At 39.3% G+C, this 17,968-nt stretch overlaps 1 protein-coding gene across 1 annotated transcript in view; it reads right to left on the bottom strand.

Moving 5' to 3' along the window:
* Window positions 1-15,916, bottom strand: part of ABCB11 (ATP binding cassette subfamily B member 11) — a 100,292-nt gene extending 84,376 nt beyond the window's left edge. Inside the window, exon 1 of the mRNA XM_005202338.5 lies at window positions 15,818-15,916. The gene's annotated coding sequence lies outside the window, so the exon portion shown is untranslated. The remainder of the gene's footprint in view (window positions 1-15,817) is intronic.
* Between the last annotated feature and the right edge of the window lie 2,052 nt (window positions 15,917-17,968).

The following is a 17,968-nucleotide window of genomic DNA, read 5'->3' as shown; positions in this document are numbered from 1 at the left end:
GGGGGAAAGAGGAGGATGAGCAGGACCGGACCTGCACCTGGGGTTAGGGGAACTGAAGCAGGGGTCGGATCCCCAAATTGAAGCAATCGTTGGAGACACAGGGGAAGTATTTGAGGCTGTTGGAGAGTGAAGCAGCTGATCTGGGACTGTCTGAATGGAGTGAGAACCAGATAATCCTTGCTGCAGCTGTATGTACCCTGGTCAGGGACCCAAGTCTCCTGAAATACACAGTGTCTGGGAGCTGGAGCATAGGGACTGGAGAGCAATCCCCGGGTGAGGGTTGCTGATGACTGCTGAGAGACAGCCCAGAGGGACATGAGGGAGGAGTCATGGTGGAGAATATCTTTGGAGAAATGCTGAGTAGCCACTGAAGCAAAGCGGTACTGCTGAGTCATGTGCAGGGGGAGGAGCCATCACTGTAGCTTCTCTCCCCCCACACACTAGTGCTGGCAACTGACCAATAGAGAAAGACCCCAGAGAGGGTCACCCTATGAGTGTCTGAGGCAAGAGCAATAGAGAAGGACCCCAGCCAGTGGAGACCTTTGAGTGCCTGCTGCACCAAGCAACAGAGAAGAACTAGCCAGAGAGGCCTTTTGAATGCCAGCTGCCAGAGGCTAGAAAAAGACTGTAATAGTGCCATAGCTCCTGTGCCTGAGGCCACCAGCATCTCTGCACACTTGGCACCACCAAGGCCCCTGTGATCCAAGCAACTGAGCCACCTCCACACCCGGTCCTCACTAAGGCAGACCTAAGTCTGCCAGGGCAGCCTCAGGAGCAAACTCCTGTGGATGACCCACACGCAGAGGTGGGGATAAAACCACAATTGAACTCCAAGGGCAGTGTGGCTAAGGAAGAGGATCAAAAGCCTTTCCACCAGCTGTACAAGGTGCAGATTAAATCCACATGATCAGTTAGGAAGACTGTGTCTATGGAATATATAAAAGGACAGTGAGAGCTATCACAAAAGAAAACACACTAGCTCTAGTAGCTGTGGACATTGCGGGCAAGAACATGGCAGGAATAGGGCCAGATCAGTCTGAGCTGTTCCCACAGCAGGTCCAGACATCAGGCCGGTATTGGAGGGCATCCCAGGGAGGCAGAGGTGGACTGTGACTCACAGTGAAGGAAAGGACACTGGCAGCTGAGATCCAAGAAAAACACATATTATTGTTCATATATTTTAATTTGTTCCGTAGTTGATCCTAGTTTTTTTATCTTCTTTTTTTTTCTTCTTTGTTGCTATGGTTGTTGATTTTATTATTACTATTAACTCTAAGTTTTTGAGAATTTTTTTAATCACACTTTTGGTTTCCTTTATATACTTATACCTTTTCATTGGTTTTTGTGATTCTGTGGGGCTTTTTTCTTTTTAAAATTTTGTTTGTTTGTTTGTTTTTCTTACTGTTCTTTTCCTGCTGTAGTTATTCTTTAATATATATAAATATTTTATTTCTTCCTTTTCTTTCATTATTTCACCCTTTTGTAAGTTTGTTTTGTTTTCTTTGCTTATTCTCCAGTTGACACTCTGCTTTGGTCTTGTTTACCAATTTGTGTTTTAGTTAGTTTTGTTTTTAATTGGTTGGTATCATTTTTGGTTTTCTTTGCTTTCCAAGTCACTCTCTTGAACTTTCTTGTCTTTGGACTATTTTGGGTTTTGTGCGTGTGTGTGTTCCTTTGTTTTTGTTATTATTTGCTTGATTTTGTATTTACCATTTGTCTGGGCTCCTCTTTTATTTATTATTTTGTTTTGTTTTGCTATTTTTGTGTTTTTGTTTTAATCCCCTTTAATGCAATAACAAATGGCTTGTGGAGTGTCAGTTCCCCAGGCAAAGATTGGGCCTGAGCCTTTGGAGTGGAAGCTCTGAATCCAGGACAGTGGACTGCCAGAGACCTACTGACACCAGGGAGTATTGATTATTGAGAACTTCCATGAAGACCTCCACTTGTGTCTAAGACCTGGAATCACCCAACTGCCAGCAGCACCCAGTGCAAGACACCTCACCCAGCCAACAGGTAAGACAAAAACACAAACCCAATCATTAGCGGAGAGGCTTGCCACAGACACCTCAAAACCGACCACCTCACAAATCCTGTCCATCAGAGGGAAAAAAAACTCACCTCCTCCTATCAGAATGCAGACACAAGTACCTCCCAACACAAAGCTGACACAAACCACTGGACCAACCTCACCCACCGAGGGCAGTAACCAAAAGGAAGAAGGTATATGACTCAAAAGCCTGGGAAAAGAAGACCTCAGACAAAGTAAGTTGGAAAAAAATGAAAAGAGAGAAATATTACACAAATGAAGGAACAAGGTAAAAATTCACAAGACCAAATAAACAAAGAGGACACATGCAAACTACATGAAAAAGAATTCAAAATAATGATAGTAAAGATGACCCAAAACCTCAAAAATAGAATGGAGAAAATGCAAGGATCAATTAACACATTTAACAAAGACCTAGAAGAAATTAAGAATAAACAGGGACAAGCAACACAATTACTGAAATTAAAAATACTCTACAAGAAATCAATAGCAGAATAACTGAGGCAGAAAAACAGATAAATGAGCTGGAAGACAGAATAGTGGAAATAACTGAAGAACAGAACAAGAGGAGAATGAGAAGAATTGAGGATAGTCTCAGAAACCTCTGGGACAATATTAAAGGTACTAACATTTGAATTATAGGGGTCCTAGAAGAAGACGAGAAAAACAAAGGGTCTGAGAAATTTTTTGAAAAGATTATAGTTGAAAACTTCCCAAAACTTCCCTAATTGACAAAGAAATAGTCAATCGATCCAAGAAGCACAAAGTTCCATAGAGGATAAACCCAAGGAGAAACATGCCAAGACATACTAATCAAGCTAACAAAGATTAAACACAGAGAAAGAATATTAAAAACAGCAAGGGAAAAGCAGAAAGTAACATACAAAAGGAACCCCATAAGATTAACAATTGATCTTTCAGCAGACACTCTGAAGACCAGAGGAAATGGCAGGATGTATTTAAAGTACTGAAAGAGGAAAATATACAACCAAGATTACTCTACCTGGCAAGGATCTCATTCAAAGTTGATGGAGAAATCAAAAGTTTTACAGACAAACAGAAGTTGAGAGAATATAGCCCTCCTAAACCAGTTTACAACAATGTTAAAGAGATCTATAGGCAAGAAACATAAGAGAAGGAAAAGACCTATAAAAACAATTTTGAAGAATGCCAATAGGAAAGTATATATCAATAATTACTTTAAATGCAAATGGATTAAATGCTCCAACCAAAACATACAGACAGGCTAAATGGATACAAAAACAAGACCCACATATATGCTGTCGACAAGAGACCCACTTCAGACCTAGAGGCACACACAGACTGAACGTGAGAGGATGGAAAAAGATATTCCATGCAAATGGAAATCAAGGGAAAGCCAGAGTAACAATTTTCATATCAGACAAAATAGACCTTAAAATAAAGAAAACTAAAAGAAATAATGAAGGTCACTACATAATGATCAAGGGATCAATCCAAGAAGAAGACATAACAATTGTAAGTATTTATGCACCCAACATAGGAGCACCACAATACATAAAGCAAACGCTAACAGACATAAAAGGAGAAATGGACAGTAACACAATAGTAGTAGGGGACTTGATATTCTACTTTCACCAATGGAGAGATCATCAAAACAGAAAATTAATAAGGAAACATGGTGTTAAATGACACATTAGACCAGATGGAACCTAATTGATATCTTCAGGACATTTCATCTAAATGCAGAACAATACACTTTCTTCTCAAGTGACACGGAATATCCTCAAGCATAGACCACATCTTGAGTCAAAAATCAAACCTCAGTAAAATTTAAGGCAACTAAAATTGTATCAAGCGTCTTTTATGACGACAACGCTATGAAACTAGATATCAATTACAGGGGGAAAAACAACAGTAAAAAAGCAGAAACACATGGAGATTAAACAATACATTTCTAAATAATGACCAGGTTACTGACGAAATTAAAAGGGAAATAAAAAAGTTCCTAGAAACAAATGCAATGAAAACATGATGACTCAAAACCTACGGGATGCAGCAAAAGCTGTTCTAAGAGGCAAGCTTATAGCAATACAGTCCTACCTTAAGAAACAAGAAAAACATCAAATAGACAACCTAATTTTACACCTAACACAACTAAAAAAGAACAAAAACCCTCAAGGTTAATAGAAGGAAATAAATCATAAAGATCAGAGTAGAAATAAAGGAAAAAATAGTAAAGACTAATAAAACTGATGGAGAAGGAAATGGCAACCCACTCCAGTGTTCTTGCCTGGAGAATCCCAGGGACAGGGGAGCCTGGTGGGCTGCCGTCTATGCGGTCGCACAGAGTCAGACACGACTGAAGTGACTTAGCAGAATAAAATTGAAAGTTGGTTCTTTGAGAAGATAAACAAAATTGACAAACTATTAGCCAGACTCAACAAGGAAAAAGGGGAGAAGAATCAAATCAACAAAATTAGAGATGAAAACGGAGAAGTTACGATAGACAATGCAGACATAAAAAGGATCATAAGAGACTATTATGAGCAACTTCATATGCCAATACAATGGACAACCTGGAAGAAATGGACAGATTCTTAGAAAAGTTCAACCTGCCAAAATTGAGCCAGGAAGAAATAGAAACTATGAATAAGCCAATCACAAACACTGAAATCGAAACTGTGGTCAAAAAATCCCTCAAAAAACAAAAGCACAGGGCCAATTGGCTCCACAGGTGAATTCTGTTAGACATTTAGAGACTAGCTAATGCCTATCCTTCTCAAAAAATTGCAGAGGAAAGAACACTTCCAAACTCATTCTACAAGGCCACTATCACCCTGATACCAAAACCAGATAAAGACATCACACAAAAAATAAAATTATAGGCCAATATCACTGATGAACATATATGCAAAAATCCTCAAAAAAATTCTAGCAAACAGAATTCGACAGCATATTAAAAAGGTCATACACTATTATCAAGTTGCATTTATTCCAGGGATACAAGGCTTCTTCAATATACACAAATCAATCATTGTGATACACTGTATTAACAAACTGAAAGATAAAAACCATACGATAATCATGATAATCTCAATAGATGCAGAAAAAGCTTTTGAATATATTCAGCACCCATTTATGATAAAAACTCATCCAAAAATGGGCATAGAAGAAACCTACCTCAACATAACAAAGGCTGTATATGATAAATTCAGTGCAAACATTATTCTCAATGGTGAAAAACTGAAAGCATTTCTTCTAAGATCAGGAATAAGACAAGGGTGCCCTCTCTCACCACTATTATTCAACATAGTTTTTGAAGACCTATCCAGGGCAATCAGAGAAAGATTATAAAGAAATAAAAGGAATCCAGATTGGAAAAGAAGAAGTAAAATGCTCACTGTTTACAGAAGACATGATACTATACATAGAAACCCTAAAAATACTATCAGAAAATTACTAGAGCTAGTCAATTTAGTAAAGTTGCAGGATACAAAATCAACATACAGAAATCACTTGCATTCCTATACAGTAACAATGAAAAATCAGAAAGAGAAATTAAGAAATCAATCTCATTTACCCTTGCAACAAAAAGAATAAAATACCTAGGAATAAACCTACCTAAGGAGACAAAAGAACTGTATACAGAAAACTATAAGACACTGACGAAAGAAGTCAAAGACAACATAAACAGATGGAGAGATAGTCCATGTTCCTGTGTTGGAAGAATCAGTATTGTGAAAATGACTATACTACTAAAAGCAATCTACAGATTCAGTGCAATCCCTGTCAAATTACCAATGGTATTTTTCACAGAACCAGAACAAGAAATTTCACAATTTGTATGGAAATACAAAAGACTCTGACGAGCTGAAGCAGTCTTGGGAAAGAAGAATGAAACTGGAGGAATCAACCTGCCTGATTCAGACTATACTACAAAGCTACAGTCATCAAAACAGTATGGTACTTTCACAAAAGCAGAAATATAGAGCAATGGAATAAGATAGAAAGCCCAGAGATAAACCCATGCATCTATGGGCACCTTATCTTTGACAAAGGAAGCAAGAATATACAATGGAGAAAAGATGGTCTCTTCAATAAGTTCTTCTGGGAAAACTGGACAGCTACATGTTAAAAGAATGAAATTAAGACACTTCCTAACATAAGAAACAAAACTAAACTCAAAATGGATTAAAGACCTAAATCTAAGGCCAGAAACTCTTAGAGGAAAACATAGGCAGAACAGTCTATGCCATAAATCACAGCAAGATCCTCTATGTCCCACTTTCCAGAGTAATGGAAATAAAAACAAAAATAAACAAATGGGACCTAATTAAACTTAAAAACTTTGTACAGCAAAGGAAACTATAAACAAGGTGAAAAGACAACCCTCAGAATGGGAGAAAATAATAGCAAATGAAACAACAGACAAAGGATTAATTTTCAAAATATACAAGCAGCTCATGCAACTCAATACCAGAAAAACAAACAACCCAATCAAAAAAGGGGCAGAAGACCTAAACAGACATTTCAATGAAGAAGACATACAGATGGCTAATAAACATATGGAAAGATGCTCAACATCACTCATTAGTAGAGAAATGCAAATCAAAACTATAATGAGATATCACCTCATACCAGTCAGAATGGCCATCATCCAAAAATCTATAAACAATAAATGCTGGAATGTGGAAAAAAAGGAACTCTCTTGCACTGTTGAAGGGAATGTAAATTGATATAGCTACTATGGAGAACAGTATGGAGATTCCTTTAAAAAACTAGGAATAAAACTACCATATGACCCAAAAGTCCCACTACTGAAAGACCAGTACCCTGAGAAATATACCCCGAGAAAACCACAACTGAAAAAGACACATGTATCCCAATATTCATTGCAGCACTATTTACAATAGCTAGAACAAGGAAGCAACCTAGATGTCCATCAACAGATGAATGGAATAAAGAAGCTGTAGTACATATTTACAATGAAATATTACTCATCCATAAAAAGGAATGCATTTGAGTCAGTTCTAAAAAGAAGATGAACCTAGAGTCTATTATACAGAGTGAAGTGAGTCAGAAAGAAAAAAACAAATACCATATATTAATGCATATATATGAAATCTAGAAAGATGGTCCTGATGAACTTATTTGCACGGCAGCAATGGAGACACAGACATAGAGAACAGCTGTGGACATAGCAGTGGGGGGAGGAGGGGTGGGACGAATGGAGAGTGTGGCACGGAGGCATATACATACCATATGTAAAATAAATAGCCAGTGTGAATTTGCTGTATGACTCAGGGAGCTCAAACCAGTGCTCTGTAAAAACCTAGAGGGCTGGGATCAGGTGGAGATGGGAGGGAACTTCCAGAGGGAGGGGACATATGTATACCTATGGCTGATTCATGTTGATATATGGCAGATCCAACACAATACTGTAAAGCAATTATCCTCCAATTAAAAATAAATAAAAATGTTTTAAATCATTGCAACTATTATTTATTTTCTCATCTTTAATCAATGTAGCCAAACAGAACAATGTGGTTCAAGAAATTTCCTTAACTAACAATCTCAGACAAAAGCAGGCTTTTCAGTTAGTTGATAATCCCATGAAAGAGTTTAATTATTAGGAAATAATAATCCCAAACCATTGACTATGGGTTTCTCTGGTTGATAGGCGGATAGCTGTTTTTCATTTGTTCTTTCTTCTCATCTGCTCCTGCTTGTTTATGTGATTGATTTTTTTAAGTGAGTAAAACTAAAAACCAGTAGAAGGGCACGACCCACTGGTGACATTCTCGGGTCAGTGAAGCTGACCAATGACAGCCACATACTGTTAAATACTGTGGGTCGGCTTCAGTGCTCCTTTGTAAATGCAGCCACTAGATGCAGAATACAGCAAGTTCAGCGTGGGCCAGGGAAACTGCTACCTAATTCATTTTGTAACACAAGTATAACCTTGACATCAGAACAAGAAGAAATGCTATAAGGAAAAAAAACAGAACTATAATTACTTTGAAAATGGATTTTAAAATACTCAATATATTCAGCATAATTTAGCAGTTTATGAAAAAAATATAGTGAGAAATGCTGATACCAGAAATGCAATGATTATCTAATGTAAACATTTTTGATCATTTTGATAGATGAAAGAGATATTTAATCAGAATTAATTTCCTGAAATTTAAAAGCTCATAAAATTAGAAAAAAACCATTATATTGTAGTCCAATGAATAAATTTGGATACAGATCAATGACAAATACTAAAAAAGCTCACTGAAATACTGGCAAAGATTAAATATCCAGCAGTACAAAGCTTTGGGAAGCTATAAACACAGTACATTAAGTTGTGAAATCTCTGTAAGCTTCTCTTAACCATGACAATTTCTTACAACTGTCTTGTTTTTGATGATCTTGACAGTTTTGAGGTGTACTGAGGAGTTGTTTTGTAGAATGTTCCTTAAATTGGGATTTATCTGCTGTTTTTCTCATAATTAGACAAGGGTTGTGTGTTTTGGAGAGGAAGACCATGGAGGTAAAGTATCCTTCTCATTACATCATATCAAAAGTACTATCAAGATAATAGTACCTTTCAACATGATTTATTAAAAAAAATTAAAAATAAACGATAATAAGTAGAGTGAGAAACATTAATTATGTAGTTTATCAGGTCAGTAAAAAAAATAGCTAATTCAAAATTCTTTTATCCAACAACAAAATTTCTTTACTATAGCAACAATACATTCAGTCTGCAATGTTTGGTGGTCACACCATTTTTGAAATTTTGACCAAAAACTTTTTCAAGAAGCTAAGAAACTCTTTGATAAGGGGATAATAACAAAACTTTAACAATGGTTATAATATTTCATTTCCTAATTTTAAAATAAGACTTTTATGAAAAAATTCAGTCTCCAATTTTTTTTTCCTGGCTTCATTTAGAAAGATTTCTTTCCAATGGTGTGCAAATATTTGGCAGTGTTTAGAGGCCATTGGTGTAGTGTCTTGTCTGCGAACTTTGGAGTTTCTCAGATTCTGTTACTGCCTACAGCTTCGCTCTGTGTTGTTGGATATGCTTTTTAACCTTTCTCTGGGCCCTGACTTCTCTACCTTTTAAGTCAGGCAATGAAGGTGATGGTGGTATAATTCACCTTGCAGGATAGGTATAAAAATGACAGGAAACTGAGTCTGTACATCAGCTGTCCCAAAAGGAGAAGGCAGAGAAAGCTCCCTTTGCCCTTCAGGCTTGGCAACCAAGTTCCCCCACCCCATCCCCACCTGCCCTCCTCAGATCACCTGTTAAGCAGAAGCTAATAAACCAACCTAGTCTCTCACTCTCCGTCTCTATTTCCCCAGCTGTTCTATACATTAGGGTTCATATGAGGTCTGCTTGCCTTTTACTTCCTTCCGAATATAGTGATTTTTGTGATCTCCATTTTACAATCTGGAGATTTAATGTACAGCACAGTAATGGCAGTCAATACTCTACTGTAGACTTCAAAGTTGCTAGGGGACTAGATTTCAAATGTTCTCACCACAAAACAAATAATAATAATTATGTGATATGATAAAGTTACTAGCTAAAAGTATAGTGGTAATCATATTGTAATAAATATAAATGTGTCAAATCAACATGTCATTATATATATGCCTTAAACTGACATAATGCTATATGCCAACAAATATGTTATATGTCAGCCTTAATTTTTTAAGGCTGAGGAAGGGTGAATTTACCCATTTGCCTTAGCTGGGACATCCAACTTTTTTTGCCCTCCAACATTTGCTCTCCTGGTTCTTGGGCCTTCAGATTCCAACTGAGACTTATGCCAACAGCTCCCTTGGTTCTTAGACCTTTAGATTTGAACTGGAACTATACCCGTGACTTCCCTGGGCCTGCATCTTGCAGACAGCAGATCAATAACTCCTTGGCCTCTGTAGTCGTGTGACTCAATCCCTCACAATAAATCTCTTTCTATGTATCTATATATAATCCCACTGTTTCTGTTACCTTAGAGCACATTGAGCAATACAGTGAGTATTCTATGAAATTATTTCTTTTTTTGGTCCTGATGCTTTTGTTTTTTAATGTTTTGTGTGTGTGTGGTAAAAAGTCACATAATATAAAACATACTATTTTAACCACAATTAACTGTACAGTTCAGAGGCAGTAAGTACATATATAGTTTTGTGCAACTCTCACCATCATCCGTCTCCAGAAACTCTGTCCCCATTAAATACTAACTCCCCCTCAACAAAAGAACAGATAAAGATGTGGTACATAGATACAATGGAATATTATTCAGTCATAAAAAGGAACAAAGTGTGCCATTTTCAGAGACATGGATGGAATTGCCATACAGAGGGAAATAAGTCAGAAAGAGAAAAACAAGTATTGTATATTAATATATACATGTGGAATCTAGAGAAATAGTACAGATGAACCTGCTTGCAAAACAGAGGTAGAGTACATGGGATGTGCATACCAAGGGGTGAGTGGAGACATTGAGATTGACATAGATACACTACTTGTGTGGAAGAGATGGCTAATAAGAACACTGTGTAGCACAGAGGAAAAAAGAAAGAAGGTACAACTTGCTTGTATGACGTATATAGTTAACCTTTAAAGGCATTCTGATATACATTATGTACAGAGATCGCTTATTTCTAATAAGCAAATAATACAGTTTAGCTCTGAGTTCCAGGTCAGCGACCAAATATCTGGAGCTGTTCGTCTGTTTGTTTTCTTTCTCAGAGTTCAGTGCATCACTCTGAACTTCGGTAGTCCACTCTAAGGAGCTGTATTTTAAAAGACACACACTCTCCAGTGCTACAAGACATGCCTCAGGTGCTCAGTCAGAAATGAGAGCTAGCTGTCTTCTCTGTGGCCAGTGCTGAAATGGCCATGATGGCTTTTAAAGGTCATTGTGTGGAGAATATTAATTACTTGCATGCATCCACAAAGACAGTGGCAAATTTCTAACACTGCTTTTGGGAAAGTGCAAGGAGACATCAAAATGACTAGAAAGAATCAATGAAGGCTTTGCCCCTGGTATTTTTCAGAGAAAAAAAAAAAGGAACAATGTTTCTGATATTAGATGAATGGCCTCATATCATTGTAAGTGTAGTCTGATGTATCAGTAGACCATGTATTTTCCCACTGATTAATTCCCTTTTTATTAGATTAGATTCCAGGAAACTCATATAGCTGATGCTGGAGAACATCTCTGCTAGTCTATGAAACCCTGAAAAGAGCAGGAACCTAGATTTCAGTGACAAACATTTGTTATACAGGGTAATGAGACTATGCCTCCTCCTCACCTGATTTAAGATTTATGACTTAAGAATGCAAGCTGATATCAAGTCATCTAATTGTACTGTCTCAGCTATTATCTCTAAGCTAAAATTGGTTCTTGAGCTTCCTGAAGTGTGGGGAAGGTACTTGGGTATCATACATTGCAGGAAGTTTTAATTAAGGTTTCTTAATTTGTAATAACAAAATTGTACTTTAACCCACACCAGAGAACTCAGAGTTAAAAGGTATCGAGCTATTTCCTTTTCACACTACCTTTTTTTTTTAAGATTTTTTTTTTCTTTTGATGTGGGCCATTTTTAAAGTCTTTAGTGAATTTCTTACAATACAGCTTCTTTTACTTAAATTTCGGGTTTTTGGCCGCTAGGTATGGAGGAATCTTAGCTCCCTGACAGGATAAAACCTGTACCCCTTGCACCAGAAGGCAAAGTTTTAACCACTGGGCAACCAGGGAGGTTCCTCACTCCACCTTCTTATGTAGTAAATTATCCTCATCTCTGAAAAATCTCTTTGAAAACAGACTGAGTTTTTAATGTCTTCCAGAAAAAAATATGGTCTTCTGATAAACTTAAGAGAATCTAGATGCTCAAAGTGGGAAAGCAAGATTTCTAAGCACTGGTCAGCAGATTTTGGCCACCTAATCATGGAATCCTCCAACAATTCTGAATTGCTCATGCCAACACAAATTTCCCCCTCTGCCAAATGGCACATGGTCTATGACTCATATACTACAATGTGCTTCTGTTTAACTATTCAGGGTTGAAGTTTCTTTTTCTTTGATAAAATGTGTAATCTTATCAACATAGAAATCCACATTAGAGAACAGTCTCCTGATCTTTATTGGTAGACATAGTGTTAGTTGCTCAGTCAAGTCTGACTCTTTGAAATCCCATGGACTATAGCCTGCCTGGCTTCTATGCTCATGGGATTCTCCAGGAAAGGATGCTGGAGTGGGCTTCTATTCCCTTCTCCAAGGGATCTTCCCAACCCAGGGATCAAACCCAGGTCTTCTGCCTTGCAGGAGGATTCTCTACTGCCTGAGCCATAAGGGAAACCCTTTGGTAGACACATCAAGGATTTTTCTACCTTAGAACTTTAGCAACAACATTCTGGAAGACCACTGCCAGGGAGGAGAGAGAGTAAGCAGACAGCAGCACCTGAATGGGTCACCTGAGAGAACTGGGAACATTGACAGACCTCAGAGAGAGGGCTAAGGGACCAGTGGATCCAGGGGTTGAGGCTGTCAAAACTGGAGGAGATCGTTCCACAGGCCGTGCCAGGAGCTAATCAAAGATCCTAAGTGCCCAACGAGGCTGCTGGTGTGACTTCAAGACACCAGTCTGGAGCAACAGATGAGTGGGCTGACCTTCACTGAAGACTGGGTCAACACTAGCAACTGGCTATTGACAGTGTAGGAAAAGGGGGAAAGAAAGGAAGGAAAGAAAGAAAGGAAGGAAAGAAAGAAGGGAAGGAGGGAGGAGAGAAGAAGGCAAGAGAGAAGGGGAGAAAGAAAGGGAGGGAGCAAGGAAGGAAGGAGGCAGGGAGGGAAAAGAAATGTCAAGGTAAAAATAGTTCTCCTGGGAGCTGGAATCCTTCCAGGCTGAAGGATATGACAATAATAGAGGCCTTCAACCCACTGCCTGTTTTTATACATACAGTTTTACTAGAATTCAGTCACGCCCATTTGTTTTTGCTTTGTCCTTGGCTGCTTTGGGGCTACAATGGCAGATCAGAGCTACTGTGACAGAGATGATTCCCACCTTCCCACCGATGCTTAAAATATTCACTGATATATTTGCAGACCCCTGCATTATTAGGTCAGTTCAGAACAGCCTGAAGCCTGGGGAGAAACCTTTGAGAACCTGAAAGGTTCTCACCAACCTAAAAACCTAATGGAGCACAGGCCCTCCAACCTACCTGTCCTCATGGAGCTCACATCGTGCAGGGAAGACAGATGACACATGAGAAATAAACCCCATGACATGGAGGAAAGGAGAAGTGCAGGCATCTCCAAGACCCTCAAGCAGGGCCCTGTCCCCACCTGGAGAGTTGGGGAAGGCTTTGCAACCAGTGCTTTTAAGATGAGACCTTGAAAACAGGGCAAGTTAGCCAAGGAAACAGGAGAAGAGGAGTTCCAGGCTCATGCAAAGGCCCGGACTTGAGAGACAATACATAAGGACCCAAGGGTGTCCAGTGAGTCTGAAGGACAGTGGATGGAACAGCTGTGGACAATGTGGCTGCCTCATTCCTCAGGAGACTGAAATCCTTAATAATGTTGAGGACTTAGGCCTTTAATAAGGACTTTCAGGCAAAGAAAGCATATAATCGTATTTATACTTTCAAAAAAACCCACAACACTCTGATAAGTCCATACTCTTAGAGTAAGAGACCAGGTTGGGAAGGATAGAAATCCCCCAGACCCAGCAGTGGTGCCCGCCATCTACCAGGCCAGGAGCATACCCAGGTCACCTCACTCCCGGGCAACCTGGCCTGAGGTGACCAAAGGAAACGGCTGTGTGATGGGACAGCCAAGCCAACGGGGCCCGGCTCTTGTCAATTTAGGACATGGCTCCTCAAGTCTACCACTCTTCTTGGCTTTGAATTTTCTTCAGGGAGATTTGTTCTGCGTTCATTTTCTTCAGAATACTATTTTTGAAACATGTTGATCTTGCCTAGACTGAGTTCAGGAGGAAAAAGCAAAGGTTTTTCCACATTTAGGCTTCAATGGTTAGGAAGATCTACACACACTTGCAGCCATGGAGAGCTGAGGTGTGGGGTGATGGGGAGTGAGGAGATGTGAGACATGGCCTCCTTCACCCCATATCCCAGCATGAATATTTTCAAGTTCCTTTTGAAACCACAAATTCTAATTTTTTTTAAAGAGCCTTTGAAATGTCTTTCACTGCTGACACGTAGTGATGTAGGAAGGGCACCCTTTGTTATTATCAAACCCAGCCAATGATTTCTTTCTCCCAAGGATCATCAGAGGAGGAAAGAAATACTGATTTATACTAAAAAGCAAGAAAAATAGAAAAATACTGCCTTGCAGATAAAAAAGTTGTGGGGTGACAGTGTGTGTCAATAAAGTAAGACACTGTCCAGGGATAATGAAACTGAGGCCCTTCAGCCCTGGAGACTACAGCCCATGGAGAAGGGAAAGAAATACACAGTGATTCTTGAGGTGCACACCGGTAGCCCTGCTTCACAGAGTCACAGTTCAGATGGAGAACTAATGAACTGCACTTGAGGAAAATAGGATTTAACGCCAAAGTTCCTCCCAGCACTTCAACTCTACATGCATAGTTCTTTCACCTTCATAAAGCAACATAACCCTAACACTTGATTACCGAAATAGGACTTGGCATTTTCTAACAATTTCAAGGTCTTCGAAAACCACAAAGTGGGCAATGTTTTCTTCCTAAATTGCTTCCAAGTCCACTTCCAGCATGCATCAGCAAATATTTGTCACTGTCACTCTTCGTAGTAGGATACACAAATTATTCAAGGGCTTACAACTGAGTAGGGTGGGGAGGGGAGCATAATCCCCTAGGCAGGGAGATGGAAGCTTAAAACAGGAGTGTTACAGGGCGGAGTATAAGTCTGGAGTTTGGAGGGTAGGGACGAGGGTGGATGCACACTAAAGAACTTCTATTAAGCATAAGCCTGTAAAAAAGTCAATACTTTAAAAGTTTAATAATAACCACTATCAGTTTCCAATATTAAGAGTTCTAAGGACAATCATTATAATTTGTCTCTAAAATGTCTAGAAGGCTCTTCCCCCCTCAAAATGTTTAGAAATGCCTCACTTCATACTCAGTCTTAAAGTAAATGATATTTGATCAATGTGTTCAAATCATCAGCAACATGTGATTTCTACTGGCTAGGGAAACTGAAAATGGAAGTTAGATTCTAGAATCCAACTTTTCCACTTCTAGCCATGAATCCATAGCTCAGTATCTAAATTATTGAAAACTAGGAGGATGGAGTTGGTATAGTTCTGTATTAAAGCAGCAGCAGCTTTCTGGGGTAGGATTTTGTGGTGGTCAGTGAAAAACACAACTGCGCTCTCGTAAAGCCAAGTTTAAAAAGTTTGCTAGCATTTACACTTTGGACAGATTATTCAATCTGTTCACCCATTCGCACCATATGCTCCTATACACCAGCCCCCAACACACACACACACACACACACACACACACACACACACACACACACACATATATTCTCAAGAGAATTGATGCATTAAAAAAAGCATTACTATAAATGAGATAGAAAACAATAGTCATCTGTATCATATATATTATGAAATCATTAATGTATTCTGCAAGTTCCTATCCAAGCCTTGTAGCATTGTTCTTGTATAACAAGATGCCAGCCTTTATGAGTCAGAAACACAACACCCCACAAAGTAAGACTTAAAGGGGAATTGGACTTGCAGACATAGTCTTCCAATCCTCTAGACAGTATAAATCACTTACCTGGGAACAGGAACTTGAAGAAGCCAGAAGAAATAATGGACTCCACTGTAGAGAGTCAAAAGGTTTTCCAACCTGTTCCAACTCCAGTTTTCCTCATTTAAAGCCCTGAACAGAATTCAAGCTTTTTTGAGAACACTATCTATTTGCTTAAGGGTCAATGCCCCGAAGGCCAGACTGAGCAGAGTTCAGTGACACCTGAGGAAAAGTTGAATGCATTCAAAATAATAACAGCAAACACGATGTTCTTGGGAAGCTCTCTGACAGTGTCAACTGGCTTTGGACTGTGTTGACTTGGCTTCGAAGGAAGGGAGCTGGAGTGCCCGGGGAGAGTACTGATTCTGGCTGTGTCCAATTCTTCTCTTATAGACCATTATTTTTGAAAAGTTACTTAAAAATGTAACAAGGCAGACAAAAAAAAAATACCTTGAAACTTTTCCTCCTCAATTTGAAAGATCACTCTTGGAAAATCCTTGTGCAGGGCCCTGATATTACTGTCCCCCAAGCCCAGAGTTTCGTGGAAACAGATAATCTCAAAGAACACCTGAAACAGACTTTTGCTCAAAAGTCTGAGTGCTCAGATGACCCTTGCACCCTGGTCTGAAGAGTCAATAACCTCAGGCTGTACCTGCCAAAGGAAGCCCTGTGTAAGGCTTTCTTTTTAAAAGTTTTAAATGAATAGAAAACCAAGTCAAATCAATACATATAGCTTCTCCAACAGCTTTGTGCTGCCACTCGTATCTGTTCCTCTCCCTTCTTGTTGGCCCTTCCATCTTCTCAAAGGCTCCCATTTCTTCTCTCTCCCTCTCCTGAGCAAACCCTTTCCTAAACACGTCTCACTATGACCTTCAGCAATGAATAGTAACAGCCAACGTTAGTCATCCCCTTATTGAGTACCTGGCTCGGTTTAAGAGTTTAAGAGTACCACCTTATTTGGACTTCTCCACAACCATAGGAGTTAGGTGCTGTCATCGGCATCCCCATTTCATAGTGGAGGAAACTGAAACTCAGAGAGGTGAATAGTCCACACAAGTTCTTATAACCAGTGGCTTCGGAACCTACGCTCCTCACCCTTCTAAGCTAACCCTCTTCCACCCCATACTCTGAAATGCTGTGGACCAACCAGTGCTTCTCAGTTTAAAGAAAGTAAGATCAACTTAAATGATAATATCGAAATTTTTAAATTACAAATTTTTCTGCCATAAGGCTTCCTTTGTAATTCAGCTTCCACTACTGTTTGTCTCTACTGGATTCTATATATAAGACAGTTTGTGATTTAGCCCCAAATTTTGTGGGTTATTATATTTAGGTGTTAAAGTCTCAATATATCAAGGTCAGCAAAGATGAGAAAGATTTCTTGATGGTCCCCTATCTGAACTGGTTTGAGAATCCCAGGAGTGGGTTGACTTCTGAGGCAATGAAGCTAGAATAATGTTGGGTGTGGCACCAATTAGGACACAGGACAAAGAACTTGACACAAAACCAAAAAGGCAGCACTGCTGTGGGATCATCCTTTTGATTGGGAGAAGAGTCTCAGCAGAATTTTGCTAACTTTGTTTTGGTGAAATTGTTGACAACAGCCAAAGGATGAAAATGCTCAGGAGAAAACTGAGCAGAGCTTCTCACTGGTCCTGTCCTAAGCTTCCCTTTGTGGGGCATGTAGACCTGGAGGAAGACGAAGCCTGGAGTTTTAGAGCAGGAAACAAGATTGTAGACACTTCATCCAACCCCCTCATCCTGTAGATGAGAAGTAAGGACAGGACAGTGACCTGTCCAGGGCCTCTGGGAGGGCTAATGGTGTCTTCCTTTGCTCCTTCAACTCCAGCCCCTCGACTGAGTCAGCCCAGGCAGAGTGAATGCCATGTTAATCATTCCTGTTTTGTTTCAGCAGTAGGAGTGTTTTCTTTATGGTTCATGGTCTGAAGACAATAGGGTTATAGTCCCTGCTGGCCTCCAGTTAAAACATCAACTACTGTTTGAGTGCTTACTATGTGCCAAACACTGTTCATTCCTCTGAGACACAGGAATGAATGAGAATCCTTGTCCTCAGGAATCTTTGTTCTGGTGTGGACAGGAGTTAGACAGTAAACAAAGAAAACATATATGTCAGGTTGTGATAAACCCTATGGAGGAAAACATCAGGAAAGGGATTTG

The sequence above is a fragment of the Bos taurus genome, chromosome 2 (genome assembly GCF_002263795.3).
Source record: "Bos taurus isolate L1 Dominette 01449 registration number 42190680 breed Hereford chromosome 2, ARS-UCD2.0, whole genome shotgun sequence".
Taxonomy (NCBI): Eukaryota; Metazoa; Chordata; class Mammalia; order Artiodactyla; family Bovidae; genus Bos; species Bos taurus.
The sequence above is the reverse complement of the archived record's forward strand: the minus strand, read 5'-3'. Positions and strand labels throughout refer to the sequence as shown.